This window comes from Plecotus auritus (assembly GCF_963455305.1).
Source record: "Plecotus auritus genome assembly, chromosome: 10".
Taxonomy (NCBI): Eukaryota; Metazoa; Chordata; class Mammalia; order Chiroptera; family Vespertilionidae; genus Plecotus; species Plecotus auritus.
This window is the reverse complement of record NC_137785.1, coordinates 43,989,213-44,010,623: the sequence shown is the minus strand read 5'-3', so window position 1 is coordinate 44,010,623 and position 21,411 is coordinate 43,989,213. Positions and strand designations below refer to the sequence as shown.

At 40.1% G+C, this 21,411-nt stretch overlaps 1 protein-coding gene and 1 pseudogene across 3 annotated transcripts in view; both read left to right on the top strand.

Annotated features, from left to right (window-relative positions):
• Window positions 1–325: 325 nt before the first annotated feature.
• LOC308236011 (small ribosomal subunit protein eS6-like) lies at window positions 326–11,871 on the top strand (annotated as a pseudogene). Its single transcript has 6 exons — window positions 326–361; window positions 472–594; window positions 822–1,193; window positions 3,145–3,209; window positions 7,947–8,068; window positions 11,853–11,871. The product of its transcript is annotated as a small ribosomal subunit protein eS6-like (transcript).
• Window positions 7,678–21,411, top strand: part of AP1G1 (adaptor related protein complex 1 subunit gamma 1) — a gene marked incomplete at its 5' end in the record, with an annotated part of 96,687 nt that continues 82,953 nt past the window's right edge. The window contains one exon of one of the 2 annotated variants that reach the window (XM_080644571.1): window positions 7,678–8,068. The remainder of the gene's footprint in view (window positions 8,069–21,411) is intronic. The other variant, XM_080644572.1, reaches the window with a different exon arrangement.

Genomic DNA, 21,411 nt, shown 5'->3' with positions numbered 1-21,411 from the left:
TTCCTTTTAAAAAATGAGTATCCTAAGGAATGTGCAAACACTAAGAGTGAATAAGAAAAGGGTTTTCTGGAAATCAGTGGAATCCTGCATGCCTGGGTTAAAATTTTGAATCTGCCACTTACTAGTTGTAAGCTTCCTTTCCCTCATCTATAAAATGGGGGAAATAATGACGATTAAAAGAAATAATGTATGTAAAGCTTTTTAGCACTTAGTAGGTTCTCAATAAACATTAATTTTCTATCTAGTTTCTATTACCTGCTAAGTTCTATTGGACTATATATTAATAATTCTATGAGACTGGGTAAAGGAGAGCTGAGAAAACAAGATGGCAAAATTAATTATATTTTTGTTTGTGTCTTGTGTAACTGGTACTTTTTGTTCATTTTTTTTTCTTTTCAAGAGACTATTTTTTAGAGCAGTTTTAGGTTCTTAGAAAAATGTCAAATTGCTCTTTTTCATGGGGCCTCGGAGGTGGCTGGCTGCTTCAGGAAGAAGCTGAACATCTCTTTCCCAGCCACTGGCTGCCAGAAACTCATTGAAGTGGATGATGAATGCAAACTTCGTACCTTTTATGAGAAGCACGTGGCCACAGAAGTTGCTGCTGCCCAGCTGGAGTGGCTTGATAGTTGAGTGTTGACCTATGAACCAGGAGGTCACAGTTCGATTTCTGGGTCAGGGCACATGCCAGTGTGGGGTGTGCAGGAGGCAGCCAGTCCATGATTCTCTCTCATCATGGATGTTTCTGTCTCTCTCTCCCTCTCCCTTCCTCTCTGAAATCAATAAAATAATATTAAAAAATTAAAATTAAAAAAAAGAAAGAAGTTGCTGCTGATGCTCTGGGTGAAAAATGAAAGGGTTCTGTGATTCAAAGCAGTGGTGGGATGACAAACCAGGTTTCCCCAGGAAGCAGGGTGTCCTGACCCACGGCTGTGTCTGCCTGCTGCTAAGGGGTGTTCCTGCTATAGACCAAGGAGGACTGGAGAGAGAAAGTGCAAATCCATTCAGGGCTACATTGCAGATGCCAATCTCAGTGTTCTCAACTTGGTCACTGTAAAAAAAAAGGGGGAGAAAGATGTTCCTGGTCTCATGTCGCCTGGGGCCCAAAAGAGCTAGCAGAATCTGGAAACTTTTCAATCTCTCTAAAGAAGATGGTATCTGCCAATATGTTGAGAGAAAGCCCAAAACAAAAAAAGGTAAGTCCCTAGCCAGTGTGGCTCAGCTGGTGGAACATCGACCCATGCACGGAGAGGTGGAAGGTTCGATTCTGGTCAGGGCACATGCCTGGGTTGTGGGCTCAATCCTAAGTAGGGGGTGTGCAGGAGGCAGCCAATCAATGGTTCTCTCTCATGGATGTTTCTCTCTCTCCCTCTCCCTTTCTTCTCTTTCAAAAAAAATCAATAAAAAACATATTAAAAAAGAAGAAGAAGGTAAGAAACCTCAGACCAAAACACCCAAGATTCAGTGTCTTGTGACTCCCAATGTCCTGCAACACAAATGTCAGCATGCTGCTCTGCAGAAACAACATCCTGAGAAAAAGAAGGAAGTGGCCACAGGTGCGCTGAAGAGAATGAAGGAGGCCAAAGGAAGATTTGCCACGAGTCCTCTCTGAGAGCTTCTACGGTACCTCTAAGTCTGACTCCAGTCAAAAATGAGATTTTTCTAAGAGGAACGAATACATAAGAACCAACACCAAATCTCAAAAGAAAAAGAAGAAAAATGATAAATCAATTTTTAAATGCGATTATTGGTTATGCAGCATCTTCATTTCAGGACCCTATGTTATGTGCCCAGGAGAATTTACATTGCCCCTTTGGCATGGGAAAGGAGTGACACTTGTATACATTTTCTCTCTTTTAAAAAATCAGTTTTGTCTTGAATGTTTCATTTTAGGATTTTCTTCTCTTATAAAAAACAAGTTGATTCAAAGAGTATGGGGTTTGAGGAAGGATCTTTGAAATCCAAGGCCAGGGACTGACCTGCACCGCACGCTGGCTGCCTCTCCTCAGGAGTAAACGCCTCACCCTGGCACCGGTTGGAATCCTAGATCATCCTCTGGCATGGGTGAGGGGCTTAGTGGAGAAGCAGTGTGTTGTTCTCTGAACTGGGTACCAGGAATTGGCTGCCCCAATTAGGAATATGTCCTGACACTTTTTGGACTTCCCAAGCTAATTTTAAAGGAACTGGCAGGACTGACTGATTTTAAAGAAACAAGGGTAGGGCTCTGCACCTAAAGGGAAACAAAACTGGCCCTGGCTGGGTAGCTCAGTTGATTAGAGTGTTTTCCCTATACACCAAGGTTAAGGGTTCAATCCCCGGTCAGGGCATCTATATATATATATATATATATAAAAGCCTAAGCGACCACTGTTACAAGCAGTCGGCTGAACGACCGGTCAACTGGTTGCTATGATGTACACTGACCACCCGGGGGTAGATGCTCAATGCAGGAGCTACCCCCTGGTGGTCAGTGTGCTCCCACAGCCAACATCCCACAGCCAGCCAACCTCCCATGGTCTCTCCCTGATTGGGGTCCCTGGCCAGCTCGAGGGACCCCAACTGTGCACAAATTCGTGCACCAGGCCCCTAGTATACAAGAATGAACCAATGAATGCGTAAATAAGTGGAACAACAAATTGATGTTTCTCTCTCTTCCTTCCTCTCTTTCTCTTTAAAATCCATCAATAAAAATTTTAAAGAGGAGAACAGAAGAAATTTATGATCCTTTCAGGATCATACAGACTCATTTACAGTCTCATTTTCAAACAAAGTCTACTCCACATGCAAATATAACATAAATATGATGCAAAACATCTCAGGTGGGCTGCCTCTTTTAAAATATCTCTAAAGCAAAGAAAGTGACTGGCTGAGCCTGATATCCTCTGGGCTTTGGCCTTTACTCTGAAGGAACATGTAGTAGATTTCCTAATGTTCTTGGTAGGAGGTCAAAGAGTGTATGGCTTTTTAATTTTTACTTCACTTCTGGCTTTTGTCATAACTGAAGGATTAATTCCTCAACGCTTTTCTCAGGCCAGGATAAATTGCGATTAGGCACCATGCTAAAAATAACTGTAAAAATCCCATTTGCAAGAGCATTACATACACAACAGAGGGACTCATTTCTCTCTGACTTTCCGGCTTATTTAGAGATTCGGGTGACTCAGACCATAACAAAACAGGCCAGTGGAACTGCCTCTTGGATTTATGCCCCTGTATTTCCTACAGGGTTGTGTCGTCTCTTCACTCTCCTTTCTTGGCTGAGGTTTCTGGCACATGGAGAGTAGGAGGAGTTCCCAGAGAAAGACGTTGACCATATTTCTGCAGGGAGGGCTTTCCTCATCAGCTGTAAAGGTCGAATGGCTTCCGTTGATGATGCTGAGCCATTTAAGGATCCCACTGAAGAGAGAGGGTCCCTCCCCCCCCACCTCCAGTACCACATATTCCAACTGCATGTCATGTCTCTCAAAAGCCCTCTTTCACTGCTCTGGCTCCTAGTGATTGATCTCTCACCTTTCTGTTTTGTTTGGAACTAGCATTTATATACTGAGTAATAATATCATTGACTTTTTTGTTTGTTTTGTATTTGAGGATTTTTTAAAAAAATCTAGTTTTCTTCAATGAGATCATTATTATCTGGAGAGTAGGGACAGTCTCTTTTGAAATGTCTATTACAGATTATGTACCCCCAGAACAGTGTGGTGTAGAGAAAAGAGTCAGGCCGCATGTTTGCTGAATGATTACTATATAGGCCAAAAGGTATATTCAAAGTTGAAAGGTCTAGATTGGAGTCTGGTCTCTGCTGTATGTAGGTGTGACAAATCATTTAATTTCTCTGGGCTTCTGTTTCCTCATGTCTAAAGTGGGGATGATAATATTTATCCTAAAGAGAGCTAGTATTTATTGAGCCTTTACTATGTGCCGACTGCTGTCCTAAGTATTTTAAGTGTATCATCTCATTTAATTATCACACCAGCCTTAAGATGCCAATGCTACCATTAACTCCATTTTACAGATGGGTACACTGAGGTTCAGAAGTGCTCAGATATATTATGTAACTTGCTGAAGGTCACACAATAAAGAGAAGAAGAGCAGTTTTAAAGCCTAAAAATCTAGCACCAGAAACCAACACTTTTAATTACTATGCTATAGGACTAGTCATACATGAATACTGGCTAGCTGAGGAAATAAGCCCAGAGGTGGCAAGCACCTTACTCAGGGCACGAAGTGAGTCACACTCAGCCAGGACTGGCATTCAAGTGGTCTGACTCCTGGCCCAAAACTAAAGTTTTGTTTCTGTTGTTTGTTATTATTTGTTAAATTGTAATGTGCAGGTTATCAATAATAAACAAAACCACAAAAATAATGATTTTTTTCTCCTAGCCATTATCTCTTCCTGGAAATTTGTTTCATTCTTTCAGACTGTTGTTTCTTATTTATTTTTGTTTGTTTAAAAAATTTCTTTTTGTTTTTTTTAGGCTGTTGCTTTTTAAAAAACAAAAATCTCCTCAAGCATTTAGATCCATAAAACTACATTATCTTACAAGGACTTTCCCCCCAAAATGTAAAAAGTCTTATTTTTTCAAATAAAAACACAGTACACTCCTTGCAAAAAAACCCAAAACCAAAACCAAAAAAAAAAACAACACATAATAAAGTAAAAATCCTCTAAATCCTACTATCCAAAGATAACCATTTTTATATTTTAGTTTTATTTTTCCTATGTAAATACAGTAGTAGACACTTTTTAAAAAAATATATTTTATTGATTTTTTACAGAGAGGAAGGGAGAGGGATAGAGAGTTAGAAACATCGATGAGAGGGAAACATCGATCAGCTGCCTCCTGCACACTCCCTACTGGGTATGTGCCCGCAACCAAGGTACATGCCCTTGACTGGAATCAAACCCGGGACCCTTGAGTCTGCAGGCCAATGCTCTATCCACTGAGCCAAACTGGTTAGGGCAGTAGTAGACACTTTTTACAGGCTCATTTATTCCATTTTGTAATATGTTTTTAAAAATCTGTATCTGTCAGTTCATGATAAAGTTAGAGCTATAGCTTTATTTTTATTGGCTGCATAGTATTCCATTTCATTGATGTGCTGTAATTTATTTGAAATTTATCTGAAATTAGGGATTATGTTTGAGTAGGTGGGGAGTAAATCTTCCAAAATTTCAACTGCTAACCTCAGAAACTAAAGATCCCAGGATAATGATGGCTATGCTATATATTTGGTCAATTGCTTTCAGTTTCAGTTGCATTAAAGGAGGAATTTGTTAATTATAAAGATAAAGATAAATATGTTAAAAAATACATGAAGAGGGTTTACATTTTATAATGTCGGTTCTTTTCTCTTTAATTATCTGTCATTTAGAATGGTAGAAAAAAGCTCCTTCCTCCTTCTTAACTTTTCTTTGGTGGTTCTCAATGGTAAACATTTAAATTTGACCTCTAAGCAAATTTTTGTGACCTTGCAAATGGAATACTTTAACTGCTTTGCAACCTCCAAACTCCTTACTTTTATGGGAGTCTCAAACTGTAGTATTTTAGCATGTGTTCATGAATAGCTATACCTCAGAGGAACCCATGTCAAGACATAATTATGGTCTTCTAATTTTACACTACTACCAGTCAGCCCTCAGTATCTGTGGGGGATTCGTTCCAGGACCCCCATGGATACCAAAATCCAAGGATGCTAAAATCCCTTATGTAAAATAGCATAGTAATTGCCTATAATTTATGCATATCCTTCCATATGCTTTAAATCATCTCTAGATTACCTAATACAATGTAAATGCTATATAGCTAGTTGTCATGATGGATTGTTTAGGGAATAATGACAAAAGTTGTACATATTTAGTACAGAGTCAACCATTGTAGGCCTGACTACATAGTACACATCAGCAACAACATAACATTTTTATTCCCAACTATTTTCCAGTCGTGGTTGGTTGAAACCTCCTATGAGGAACCGAAGGATACTGACGGCCAGCTGTACAACTGTACATATTTACTAGCTTTGTGATCCAGAGTTGCACTGTATATTAGTTCATGGAGTGGGTATGAGGCGACTGAATTCCATAAGCATTCTGCTCCCCAAACCATTGCCCTTGGTTGATTCTACCCTGTCTGTGGGTGTGGATGGGTGTGTACCTTTTTTAAAAAAAGTTTTTTTTATTGACTTTTAGAGAGGAAAGGAGAGGGAGAGGGAGAGAGAGAGAGAAACACGGATCGGCTGCCTCCTGCACCCCCCTACCTGGGTATGTGCCCTGACTGGAAATCGAACCAGCAAACTTTTGGCCTACAGGATGACACCCAACCACAGCAGCCAGAGCAGGTACCCTTTTCTAATTTGCAAGGTGGCACGGGTACACAGAACCCCATGGGAGAGGGGTGAGGGAGAGTCTTTCAGCATGTCAGTTTCTCTGAGCCTCAGTTTTTTTTTTTTTAAATATTTTATTGATATTTTACAGAGAGGAAGGGAGAGCCATAGTTAGAAACATTGATGAGAGAGAAACATCATTCAGCTGCCTCCTGCACACCTCCTACAGGGGATGTACCTGCAACCAAGGTACATGCCCTTGACTGGAATCTATTCTGGGACCTTTCAGTCCCCAGGCCGATGCTTTATCCACTGAACCAAACCGGTTAGGGCATCTCTGAGCCTCAGTCTTATTTGTAAAACTAAGTTATATATGCTTATCTAGTCTGACTCAGATTGTTGGGAGGTCAAGTTATATTATACATATGAAAACGCTTTTATAAACAATGTGTGATATCAATATTTAATAATAAAAATAATTACTATTATTATGTCCTTGGCCTTTTCCCCCCCAGCCACTTGGCATGCCCCAGTAAGTGCAAGAACAAAATTGTACAGGTGGGCCCACTCAGTTCAATTTTTGTAAAATCTTTTGACATTCCTGAATGAGTGTGGCTAAGGAAAAAGGCGCAAACTCCTGGCTATGACAGGTTCTAAACTCCAGATTTGTGGTTAGTTTAGTTCTCTTTGGCATCTAACCAGGTACTGTACTTTATTTACTTTGGCGGGTACTTTATTGCCAATATACCTGAAGGATTTTAGTTTAGGTAGGTCACCTTTCCTTTAAATGGGCCAAGATATCATGGTTGTCTGTACGTTCACACGGAAAATATTCGTTATCAGGTGTTAGTAATTATTTATCAAGCCAGTAACTGTCTGGTTAGACTGTCTTTAGCTCAGGTCATTAGTTCATGAAGTCAGTCAGAAAGCCCACTCTGGAAGGATTTTAGCTCTTTTTATATATGAGGAAATTGAGGCCCTAAGAGTTTAAACAACTCCTCCAATGCAGGTTGCGATGATAACTGGCATCCTCTAATTTTTAAAAGTAAAATATGTTGCAAGGATACCATAAAACCACAAAATCCAAGACCACCTGGAGCATGTTCCTGACTTGTACCTAAAGAGAAAGCTGAGGTTTCAAAGGTGATAGAAAAGAGTTTGGGATTCTCGCGCGTGAGGACCGCTTAGCTCAGCTCAGCGCTCCCTGTCCCCACCTGCTTCGCTTCTCCCACTTCCTAGGCTACCTTGCTAGGCCCGCCCTCTTCAGGTGGCCGGGTCGCTTCCTGGTAGCCCCGCCCCGCCCCACCCAAGCGGAACCAATGTCCGTCGGCTCCAGGGTCAGCCGGATCTTTCTCGCTCAGACTCTTCGCAGCGGTGACTCGGCAGCAGCGTCTCGCGTCATCAGTGTCAGCCCCGACCCTTGCTACGCTTTGCGTCGCTCTGCCAGGAGCAGTCACCTCCTCCTTGGCAAATAGTCCTCGGCAGGGTCCGAGTTTTCTTGGAGAATAGGAGAGAGGAGGTACGAGAAGTTGCAGTCAGAGGACGCGGAATCGACAAGGAGAGGAAGATAGGGACCGAGGTTTTTGCGATAGTGTGTGGACTTAGTTAAAAACTCCCTTCCTCCTAAGGATCCCTCCGCCTGCAGTAGCGGTGGTGTGGCCGAGGGAGCCGCCATTTTGGATGTTCGGTTCCTGCTGCCACTGCTGCCGCCGCCCCCGGAGCTGCTGGTTTCATTCGAGGTTTCGGGCCGGTGAGTGTCACTCAACAGCGCTAAGAGCATTTTGCTTCTTTTGCCCCACGCCTGCCGGGAGCGCTCGGCCGGAAGCTTCCCAGGGCTCCGGTCCCAGGCTGTGGGGGGTGAGGAGAGGACAGAGGCTGGGCCAGGAGGGGCCCGGAGCCCCAGGGGCTGCTCCCACTTCTTGCTTGCCGACCCTGAGGCCTCGGACCGGGAGGCTGTGCGCACGACTGCGTTCCGTGCTGTGGAGTTGCCCGGCCGGTGCCCGCCTCCTTGGACCCATTGACTTTATCGGGCTGCGACCCTTCTTTGAGGGCTCATTCAGAGAGCCACGTATCAACATTTTTGCATCTTGTACCCGAGTCAGGTCTTTCGTAGAACTCTTCAGCATTTCCAAATGCTAAGTTAATTGCTGTCTGCACCTGCAGTGCCGTCCTCTCAGAAGCGGACATCGGCCTCGCCTCCTTCTGATCTTCCGACCAACTTCTTTCCTAATTTTCCGTTGCGTGTGTGTGTGTGTGTGTGTGTGTGTGTGTGTGTGTGTTTAAACTCACCTTCCAGTACACTGCTCACCCTTCTCTCAAACTCCTGATCCTGCGGACGTCAGTTTCTAATAATTCTCCCGATCTTCCCGACTGCCTCAAAGAGTCGGGACGGTTGATTCTGTTTCCCTGTTAGGGTTTGGTGTAGTAGGCGATCCGTCGAAACACTCGCTCAGAGTGTACTTCTGCCGTAAATGTTTATAAAGCTGATTAAATGGCTGTTTGGGGAATAGGTAGGGAGGAGGCTGTCAGGTGTTTTCTCATTTGTGGAATCCCTTCTTGTTCTGAACATTTAGCTTTTTGGTACTTATTGACACGTATGTATTTTTCTTGGTGTTATATGTCCTTGGGCATGAAAATCTGCCTGTGAAGAAGAATCTTAATCTGATAAAGGTAGAAAGGAATGTAACTTTTTTTGGCTGCTGTAGGGATTAGTTAACAGAACAGGAGTGAATGAAGATTTCTTAGTGATCTTAACTTTCAGGTATTTTGCTCTGTAATGATCTTTGCTGACTGATTCTAAAAATTACTTGGATTTTCCAGGGAATAGTTGGATTCCTCTGCTCCCAGTAAGATTTGTCAGACTATATACACGTTAACCTTCAGTTTAAAAATATAGATTCTCCAGGTACCCGTAATCTCACCACTTTAGAAAATGTTTTTATTTATTTTGAGAGAGAGTGGAAGGGAGAGCGACAGAGAGAGAGAAACATCGGTGGCTGTCTCCTGCACGCATCCCCACTGGGGATCAGGGCTCGTGCCCTGACCAGGAATCAAACCCACGACCTCCTGGTTCCTGGGTGGACGCTCAACTGGTGAGCCTCACCGGCCGGGCATCGCCACTTTTATTCTACACTTAAGTATGTTTGCAGTATAGCATGCTTGAATGAAAAGCATTTCACAGTAATTCTCGGATGATTTCCTACATTTCAAGTTAGTATGTGTAATTGAATCACCTTTATGTCATCTTAGCCTGGGATTGTACATTTTCAAAAGAGCAATAATTTATTTGAGATTACAGTCTAGCAACTAAAATGTATAACTTGAACTGGGTCAAATCTTTTAATTCTTCCAATTCATGTACAAATGCATTTTTCTTATTGTCAGGTTATCAGGTAGTACATTCCTGTACTGGTCATATGATGTCTCAGTAGAAGACTGAATGTTTTCATTGTAAATAGTCAGTGTTCTTACTTGTTTTAAGGAGACTTAAAAAAAAAAATACCTTAGTTACTATTTGTGTATTTACTCTGAAGCTATGGAGTTATTTATTTATTTATTTTTGGTTTAAAGCAGGGGTGGGGAACTTCTGGCCCTTCATTTTGTCTGTCCCTGCCAAGGCAACCACAGGCAGGGCTCGAAATTCAATAAATATAGGAGCTTTTTTTTCATAGCAATATAAATTTATATTAAATTAATTAAATTAAGCCAATGATGTTATAAATATCCCAATGGCCCTTGGCAGAAAAAAGGTTCCCCACCTCTGATTTAAAGCAACTGTCAAATACCAAACATTGTGGACTACTCACTCATTTACTAAATATGCCCTTGTAGTTGCTACTGAAATGTTTCATCTCTGAGTTACAGGTTTAAAACAAGGTATTGGAAGAGCTATTAGATAGGTGTTACTTAACTCAGTTCATTTTGTGGCACACTGTACTGGTATTTAAATGCTTTGCATTCAATTGGAGAAAGTGTCTTTTTGTCTTACAAATTATAAGCAAAATGGTGTTTAGTGCACTGTTGATTGATCAGAACAGACAGACTTGAATGTCTGCTTTGTCTAACCATGTTGGGATTATACTTGAAATCATTATTCAGGAAACCTTAATTCATTTTCTTTTGGGAGCAGTTCTTTGGTCTGTTTCATTGACAGCAAGCTCTAGATTTGAGAGTGAAACTATAAAGTATAAAAATTGTCAGCAAAACCTTTGGTGACCTTCTATTTATTTTTTAAAGTAGTCTTGAAATCAGTGGTGTACTGAAACAAAAACCCGGATTTTTGTGATTTATGAAAACTTCTTATACCAATTGAAAAAGTTGAACAAGTATTTTTCAAAAGGTTTGTTTTTTTTGTTAATTCTTACCTGAGGATATTTTTCCATTGATTTTTTTAGAGAGAGTGGAAGGGAGGTGGAAGACTCAGAGAGAAACAATTGGTTGCCTCCCACACCCCCCTTCTCTTTCCCCCCAATCAGGGTGGGGATTGAGCCTGAAACCAAGGTATGTGCCTTTGACCGGAATTGAATATAAGAGCTTAGATAAATCTACATGTTCTCCTAATTTTAAAAACTGACCTGATCTTTCAGTACTCGTGCGGATGCTCTATTCACTGAGAAAAACTGACTGGGGCTCAAAAGATTATTTTTAATTAAAAAATTGAATTGAGAAGCTACTTACCAAAACAGATTTTTGAAATGCTTAATTCCTATTTGATGAAGATTTAAAAGTTTTGTGTATACAGAGGGACTTAATTGATATAAAAAAATTTTAGAAAATCTACAACAATAACTTTTCTTTAAACTCCAACAACTTGTTTAGCTGTTTTTGGTGTTTGTGATTCAATTTTTATTTGCTTCCTTTCATCCCTTCGTTACGTTTTTTCAGTTTCTTTCATTCAGGATAATATTTAAAGTAGCAAGCAATTTTAAAATTAGGAGAACATGTAGATTTATCTAAGCTCTTATATCTCTTGGCTTACAGGATTTGAAAATCATCTTTGTCAAACAGTAGCAGAATATTTTCATTTGCCTTTTTGCATAGAAATCTTATTTTTTGTAAAGGCAGTCATTTCTATCTTTAAAATATGTGTAAGATTTTTTTCTTCACTGAAGGAGTAGCACATCCCACTTAATTTGGTATGAATTCTGGTTACTAGAACAGTCACATCCATGTTTGAAGGGCCCTGAAGTAAGTAAGTAAATAAATAAAAAACATACTTGCCAAACTTGAGTCAACATCAACTAACATTTGTGTAAAAGTGCAAGGTTTAGGATAATGTGATTGAAACGAGAAATGCTTTTTTTATCACAAGGTACTTAGAAGTTTTGTGTGTTTTTTTGTTTTTGGCCCACTTAAACCACTGGAGCGAAAAAATTATTAATAAGTTATAAATGTTGTCAGTGAAAAATAGACTTAGAAGGAAAAAATTCATTTTTTAAAAGGTGGAGAAGATATTTGTGACTTTTGTACTTTATGAATATTTAAAGACATCTTAAAGGCAAGTAGTTTTTACCCCCTTTTCTCTGTTGTTACAGAGTGACAGTCACTGTGTAACCTGATACAAAGTTGCTTTGCTCACTCCAGCTTGCTTGTTGTAGCTTACTATATCTTCATTGTACCAAGCATCCTAGCTTTTCAGCTTGTCTGGCTTTGAGGTTAATTTTTGCACATCCCTTTTTACAAGCCTTTGGGTTAAAATAAAGACAGCCATAGAATAGATGATGTACAGTATTTGGTTATAAGATCTAACTTGTAAATGACCACACAGTTGTACACCTCAAAGTAAAAGAAGTTCCATTAGTGTCTTTACAGCTCAATTTAGTGAAACTATTTACTAAACCTCACTATTGGAAAATTGTTCAGTTTTAAGCTGAAGAAAAGGAAGGGAAGATAATTTTTTATTCCTTTTTAGAAGTCTGCACAAAAGATTTGGTTCCCTTCTCACTTTATGAAAATTTTGAAAACATGATACTTTAAAAATATGGTCAAAATACTGGTTTGAGATGAATGCTGAAACTAACTGAAAATAATTAGGCACACTGTGTAGAGTAATTGAATCTTTGCTGGTATTAGTTTTTTTGTATGATCATTGAAGGAAAGTATTGTAAGAGGAAAGAACCTTTTTTTTTCTGATAGTACCCAATATATGTGGTGTTTTATAAATGTGTATTTATCTCTACCAGTTAATGCTTGACCTCTGTATTTTCTTTAAAAACTTTCCATGATAAAAGCTTAATAAATGTTGATTATTTTAGCAAGTAGAATGAGGAAGTAGCTTACAATTTGATTTTATTAGCATCTAGTTGTATTATTTTTATTTACATATACTGAAGTTTTTGCTGTTCCTTGAATACTCCATGTTCTTTCATTCTCCTTATAACTGTTCTTCCTATACCTGGAATCTTTCTCTCTCCACCAGTGAACCTGTTCTTCCTTCTCTCTATACCCCCAGGCAAAGAGGTGCAGCCCTTTTTTAGTACTTATTGTCTACTTTCCCTATATCTTCAGTAGGTAAGAACCATCTAATTTAGAGTATCCCTACTACATAGCACAGTGCCTGACAGTAGCTACTCTGCGGAATAGATTATATGAATGAAAATAATATGAAAAAAATTGTTCAAGTGCTCAGCTATATGGTAATTGGTCAATGCTAGAGCCAAAAGCTGTCAGGGTGCTGAGTGAATTTTATGAATCTACTGCAGGTCATTTACTTGTGACTGGTAGAGTTGATGTCAATGCAGTTAATTTTCAGGTGTAGAAAACATATACAAAACCTTGTGTTCACGTCTTTGAAAAATTATTTTACAAAACCTTGTGTTCACGTCTTTGAAAAATTATTTGTTTAATTCTGAAATTGATATTATCTTTTACTCTTTGTGATTTACTCAGACTTTTTCTTATGCAGAAGCTTCAAGCAGACAGCAAAGAAATCTACTCTTCCTGCCACCTTTTTTCCTTTTGAATGTCTATTATGTAATTTATTATGCTAAGGAAATTAATAGTGAATTGAGAACTTCAGACTTTTCCCCCACCCCAAAATAGAAATATGTTGACAGTTCATTGATTTGTTATTGACTCTCCGTTAGTGTTTGAATAATCTACTTTTATAGTGTTGAGAGTTTTTTGTTTTTTCATCTATCTTCGTAACTTACAAAATAATAGGTATCCATTGTAAAAAGTGAAAAAAATTTTAAAGACATACTTATAAAAATATTTTTTATTGATTTCAGAGAGGAAGGGAGAGAGAGAGAGAGAGAGAGAGAGAGAGAAAGAGAAACATCAGTGATGAGAGAGAATCCTTAATTGGCTGCCTCCTGCAAGATCTAGCTTTTTTAAATATGTTTTTGGCCATACTGGGGATTGACCCCATAACCTGGGCATTTGCCCTGACTGAGAATCGAACTGTGACCTCCTGGTTCATAGGTTGATGCTCAACCACTGAGCCAAGCCGGCTGGGCTAAAGGCATACTTTTAAGAAAGCTATTCATTTCTGCCCTAGCCGGTTTGGCTCAGTGGATAGAATGTTGACCTGTGGACTAAAGGGTCCTGGGTTCAATTCCAGTCGAAAGGCACATGCCCAGGTTGCAGGCTTGGTCTCCAGTGGAGGGCATGAAGGAGCAGCCAATCAGTGATTCTCTCTCATCATTGATGTTTCTATCTCTCTCTCCCTCTACCTTCCTCTCCAAAATAAAAAAAAAATATATATTTTTTTTTAAAAAAAGAAAGCTATTCATTTCCCTCAACCCCTTTATTATTACTTCCTAGCCATTTTACCAGTTAGATATACTTCATTACTTCATTATAGATATACTTTATTATTTCTCTCCATGCTTTGGTCAAATACTGTAGATACTTACATAAGTGTAAATATGTAGTGCTTCTTTGTTTTCATATTACTCTGTAACAGGCTTTTCTTAACACATCATGGTCAGTAAATATAATTCTATTTTATTCTTTTAAACATCATTATTATATCTCATAGTATAGATGTACCATATATAATTTATTTAGCTATTTTTATGTGGACATTCAGGTTGTTTCTAGATTTTGCTACCACAAACAGTGTTACAGTGAATATCCTTGTACATATTGCCTTATTTGCTGATGCTTTTATTTCTGCAAATAGAGTCTCCAAGATGGGATTTCTGGGTTAAAGGAAGTATATTTTACATGTTAGTGTCAGATTATTCTCTAAATAGGTTGTCATAATTTCCATCCCTACAGGCGGTGGGTTTTCCATATTGTCACATTGTTAGATGTAATTATTTAATTTTTACTGGACTGCTATGTGATAAATGGCTTCTCAGTTTTGTTTTAAATTTAATTTCCCTGACTGTTACTGGAGCTAGCTTCCCCCCCCCCCCCCCCCCCCCCCGTTAATCCTCAGTTGAGAATATTTTTCCATTGATTTTTTTTTTAGAGTGGGAAGGGGCTGTGGGAGAGAAACATAGATGTGAAAGAGATACACATTGATTGGTTGCACACACCTGGCCAGGGCTGGGGATTGAACCTGCTACCCAGGTACGTGCCCTTGACCAGGAATCCAACCCTTGACCTGTGACCCAACCCTTCCATGCTAAGGCCAATGCTCTAACCACTGCTCTAACACCAGCCAGGGCAAGAGCTAGCTTTTTTGTTGTTGTTAATTCCCACCCTAGATATTTTCCCATTGATTTTTAGGGAGTGGAAGGGAGGGGGAGAGACAGTGAGAGAGAAACATCGATGTGAGAGAGACACATCGATTGGTCGCCTCCCACATGCACCCTGACCAGGGCTGGGGACTGAGCCTACAGCTGAGGTTCGTGCCTTTTTTTTTTTTTTTTTAATATATTTTATTGATTTTTTACAGAGAGGAAAGGAGAGGGATAGAGAGTTAGAAACATCGATGAGAGAGAAACATTCATCAGCTGCCTCCTGCACACCTCCCACTGGGGATGTGCCCACAACCAAGGTACATGCCCTTGACTGGAATCGAACCTGAGACCTGTCCACCGACCCAAACCGGTTTCGGCGAGGTTCGTGCCTTTGACTGGAATCGAACTTGGGACCCTTCAGTCCACAGGCTGATGCTTTATCCACCGAGCCAAACCAGCTAGCGCAAGAGCTAGCTTTTTTTGATTTTGATTTTTTCCCATTTGGATTTCCTTTATTGAGAATTGTCTATTTATGTTCTTGGTTCATTTTTAAGTTTTTCTCCTTATCTTGTAGGAACACCTTATAGTATATTCTTTGTTGTATGACACATGTATTTATTCATCTGGAATTAACTTTATATGGTATGAAGAGTGTGTGGAGGTCTTAGGGTTTTCCTTTGTATAGAGAGCCAACAATGCCAGGCCTAAATAAACCATTCTTTAAAAAAACCTGCTTGGTAATTTCTTTTAAAAAAATGTTTTTATTGACTAAAGAGGGGGAGAGAGAGAGAGAGAGAGAGAGAGAGAGAGAGAGAGAGAGAGAGAGAGAGAGAAACAGAAACATTGATGAGAGAGAAGCACTGATCGGCTGCCTCCTGCACACCTCGTACTGGGGATGGACCTGGCAACCCTGGGCATGTGTCCTGTCCTGAAAGCCAACTGGTAGCCTCTTGGAGCCGGGGATAACGCTCAACCATTGAACCACACTGGCCAGGCTAAATAAATAAACCATTCTTTCCTTAATGAATTAAATACCACCATATCGTATGTTAAGTTCCCATATATATTTTATTCTATTTCTGGATGTTCTGTTTTTCTCTTCCTGTGGTATTATTTTACTGTTTTGAGTGTAACAACTTCATAGAAAGTTACACTCTATTAAGAAAAGCTCCTATCACTGTACTTTTAAAATTTCTCAACTATTCTTTTTTTTTTCTTAGTTAAAACAGTTTTATTGCTTGAGTACAGACATTTTGTGCAACCAAGGCAGAGGCTGTGGATGACTATTCTTAAACATTTATTCTTATATCTATATTGATTGAAAATAATTCTGTTGACTTCAGAAAACCACAAAAGGTCCACTGTTTGGATTGCATTATATTCATATATTAATTTTGGGAGGTGTGACATTTTTAATGACGATAATTTTTCTTTATTATGATGAATTTCCATTTGTTTAGGTCTGGTTTTAGTTTTAGGTTCTTCACTAAAGGTTTCATTGATTTAATAGTTTTCTTCACCTAGTTCCAATACCTTTATTGCTAAGTTTATTCCTAGATATTTTATAGTTTTTGACACTGTTGTCAAGGGACTTTTTCCCTTTCTAACTTCTGTCAGAAACGTTGGTTTAAAAAGGATCTTTAATTTCCCATAACCTTCCCCTCCCTTCCGTAGCCCTTTCTTAGTATCCTGAATTAACAGAACTTGGATTCATGAAGAATATACTAGGGAAAACTTACCTTAGTATTAAATCACTTATTAATAAACTTTCTAATGCCATCCTGTAGAAAAATAGACTTAGATAAATGTGACTGTTCTTTTAGGATGAATGCCATCTTATTATTTTGAAAGTTTACAGTTTCACTTTATCCATTCTTCTGGTTTTTGTTAAATTTTTTTTGAATTTTTAAAGCAAGATTTATTGTTTATAATACATGTTAATTATTTGAAAGATATCAGAAAATATACAGAAATGAAAAAGGTATCTATATTCACACTAGTCACAGATAATCTCTTTTAACATTTATTATTATGTCCTTTCAGGAATATCTTTAAAAAACTAAGACCTTGTTTTGAGAATTTTGTGACAATTCTTGATAATTGAGGTAGGGAAAGTGAAAACATTTTTTTATTTTATTAGTGTCAGTTTAGATTTGATCCTGTTTATATATCATTGCTTGGCCTTTACTGCTTTTCATGCATCTTAATGCAATTGAATTGTTCACTAGGTGTATTTGCATTTACATATACCTATTTTTAAAATCTCAGGTTTGGTGAATTTTGGGTATGGATAATTAAGCATATTAATTACTGTGGTATTTATTTTAGGGAGAATTGAGCTTAAGACCTTTTAGAGCAGTGGTTCTCAACCTTTCTAATGCTGCGACCCTTTAATACAGTTCCTCATGTTGTGGTGACCCCCAACCATAAAATTATTTTCGTTGCTACTTCATAACTGTAATTTTGCTACTGTTAATGAATCGTAATGTAAATATCTGTGTTTTCCGATGGTCTTAAGCTCTACAGCAGTGGCTCTCAACCTGTGGGTCGCGACCAACAGGTAGAAAACTGCTAGCAGGGTCGCCTAAGACCATCCGAAAACACAGATATTTACATTACGATTCATTAACAGTAGCAAAATTACAGTTATGAAGTAGCAACGAAAATAATTTTATGGTTGGGGGTCACCACAACATGAGGAACTGTATTAAAGGGTCGCGGCATTAGAAAGGTTGAGAACCTCTGTTTTAGAGGGATGCCAGCTGGCTGCCTAGACAGTGTGGTGGTATCTCAATGTGGTGGAACAGCCTACTCCTTAGCCTTGAAGATCCAGAAATTCCATTTCAGTATTTCACCTAGGGATGATTCAGCTTAAGCAAACTCACTGATGTGTAAGTTAGAATGACAGTGTTGTGATTCACAAGGGCTAGGCATTTCTACTGAATTACCTGTATCAACTTTTCAGGGTACCCTGTTCCTTGTAGGGAGGTACTTGGGAGGCACGGTACTTGAGAAGGCTGTTAATAATCAGAAAGTTACATTGTAAGCCTGAGACCAAAGCATATAATGTTGGATGGTCTTGAGTGTTTCATCATTTAGGCTGTAGTAAAACCTGATGAAAGAACTATCCCTGTCCCACAATGGTGTTTGCCTCTCAGTGACCAAAATACTTATCTCCAGATTTAATCTCTCTTATTCAAACAGTGATGTACAAACACTGGTCTCCCCTTTTCTTCATTCTATAGAACATTTCCCTTCTATAAACACATTTCTTCATGCAGGGAAAATAGATCTGTACTACTGCTCTCCCCACCCCGAGAAAGAACAACATAAAGACAGTGAAAAAAATTGCTAAGTTAATTAATGACAGTTCATACCTATAAGATAATATTAGAAAGTAAAAGTCTGATTGAAGCATAATACTATTGATTGATTGGTGTAAGCTTCCTAACAAGTATTCTTATTAATTTGGTCATAGTATTTTGCAAGTTGTAAATGCATTAAAGGAATTATACATATATATATATATTCTCTATATAATAAAGAGGGAATATGCTAATTGACCATCAATCAGTCACAAAGATGGCTGCACCCACAGCTGAGGCCAAGTTCCCATAAGGAGCCTTAACGAGCAATCATGCCCTCCCCCACCCCTGTGGGGCTTGACAGGGGACTACAGGCTGTGCCCCCCACCCTGGTGTCAGGCTGAGGGACCTCAGATTGCACCACCTGCCCCAGTGCCAGGCCAGGGGACCTGAGGCCACACCCCCCGCCCGGCAGGGCTTGACGGGGGATCTCAAGGTGCGCTGGGCATCCTGGTGCTGGGCTAGGGGACCTCAGGCTGCTCCCCCTGCCCCAGCGCCAGGCCAGGGGACCTCAGGCCGCACTCCCCACCAGGTGGGGCTTAGACAAGGGACTTCAGGCCACGCTCCCCACCCCGGCACCAGACCGGGGGACCTCAGACCGCACCCCCCGCCTAGCGGGGCTTGACAGGGGACCTCAGGCTGCGCCCCCCTGCCTGGCTGGGCTTGACAGGGGACCTCAGGCCATGCCCCCCACCCAGCGGGGCTTGATGGGGGACCTCAAGGTGCACCTCCAGTGCTGGGTTGGGGGAACTCAGGCCACGCCCCCACCCAGCGGGGCTTGACGGGGGACCTGAGGCTGCGCCCCCCCCTTTCAGTGCTGGGCCGGGGACTTGAGGCTGCACTCCCTCCTCCCCCCCCCCGCCTGGCAGGGCTTGACGGAGATCTCAGGCCATGCCCCCCACCCAGCAGGGCTTGACAGGGGATCTCAGGCTGTGTCCCCAACCTGGCGGGGCTTGATGGAGGACCTCAGGCCATGCCCCCCGTCCTGGCGCTGGGCCAGGGGACCTGAGGCTATGCCCCCTGCCCGGCGGGGCTTGACAAGGGTGGGACTGGCTGGGTCTGGATCTAGCCCAATGGGGGGGGGGAGGCGGGTCTGGGTCTCACATGATTTTGAGGTGCATGTGGGTGGGCAGGGACTTGACTCTGGGTCCCATGGTGTGCCCCAGACTCTGACAGGAGGAAGGTTTTCATATTCATTTTACTAATTTTCTTTCATCTCTGACACTTCTATTATAGAGAAAGGGCAAATAGCAATATTAAATTATTTCCTCCAATTAATCCCCTTTTAATGTGCACGAATTTTGTGCACCGGGTCACTAGTATATATATCCCAAAAATGTATATACATACTTTGAATAATTATAAAGGCAGTGTTTATTAAAGTACATTTCATTTTCAAAATTGAGCTATCAGCTGTTAAAGTGTGTGTGTGTGTGTGTGTGTGTGTGTATGGAATAAAAATCTGAAATAGGGCTTCGGTGTGGAGCATAATCTATAATAAAAAAAGCATAATATGCTAATTAGACTGGAGTCCTTCTGGAAGACCTTCCAGATGAAGCCGGGGCTGCAAGGGAAGCCCGGGTCCCGGGTGCCAGAGGGAAGCCGGTGCCGGCAATCAGGGGAAGGAAGGCCTACTCTTGCATGAATTTCATGCATCAGGCCTCTAGTATAAAATAATATATGGAGAATGTGAGAAAGAAAGCATGGAACCTTTATTGGAACATTTTGCTTAGTGTTAACTTGGGTCCCTTCAACATTCTCAGCCATACTTACAAATCTATGACTAGATGTTATACAGTAACATTGGCAAAATTAATTGAAATCTAATTTCTTTTCTTGAATCTTATAGTTTAGTAAGAAAGAATTCAAGTACAGTCTGTGTTGGGTAGAAAAGGAGGTAATTTTAATATTGAAGATTTGCTTTTAATTTAGAATTCTCTTTAGATTTAGAGCTCAAAATCGCTTTAGGTTTAGGGGAAGAAGGACCACATAGCAGCAGGAGCCCAGTTTTTTGTTTGTTTGTTATATGTTCTTGATCAATATTCTTTTTTTAAAAAATTTAATAAATCTTTATTGTTCAGATAATTACAATTGTTCCTCTTTTTTTCCCCCCATAGACCCCTCCACCCGGTTCCCACCCCACCCTCTGCCCTTACCTGACCCCCACTGTCCTCATCCATAGGTGTACGCTTTTTATCCAGTCTCTTCCCGCACTCTCCACACCCCTTTCCCTGCAAGAATTATCAGTCCATTCCCTTTCATGCTCCTGATTCTATTATACACCCCAGTTTATTTTGTTAATCAGATTTTTTATTCATTTGATTTTTAGATTCACTTGTTGATAGACATGTATTTGTTGTTCATAATTTTTATCTTTACCTTTTTCTTCTTCTTCCTCTTCTTAAAGAATACCTTTCAGCATTTCATAGAATACTGGTTTGGTGGTGATGAACTCCTTTAGCTCCTTCTTATCTGTAAAGCTCTTTATCTGACCTTCCATTCTGAATGATAGCTTTGCTGGGTAGAGTAATCTTGGTTGTAGGTTCTTACTATTCATCACTTTGAATATTTCTTGCCACTCCCATCTGGCCTGCATAGTTTCTGTTGAGAAATCCGCTGACACTCGTATGGGTGCTCCCTTGTAGATAATTAACTGTTTTTCTCTTGCTGCTTTTAATATTCTCTCTTTGTCTTTTGCTCTTGGCATTTTAATTATGATGTGTCTCGATGTGGTCCTCTTTGGATTCCTTTTGTTTGGGGTTCTGTGCACTTCCTGTACTTTTAAGTCTATTTCTTTCACCAGGTGGGGGAAGTTTTCAGTCATTATTTCTTCAAATAGGTTTTCAGTATCTTGCTCTCTCTCTTCTTAGTGTTAACTTAGGTCCCCATAATTCTGATGTTGGTACACTTGAGGTTGTCCCACAGGCTCCTTACACTATCTTCAACTTTTTGGATTCTTTTTTCTTTTTGCTTTTCCGGTTGAGTGTTTTTTGTTTCTTTGTATTTTAAATCTTTGACTTGATTCTTGCGATCCTCTAGTCTGCTGTTGGGTCTCTGTATAATATTTTTTATTTCAGTCAGTGTATGTTTAATTT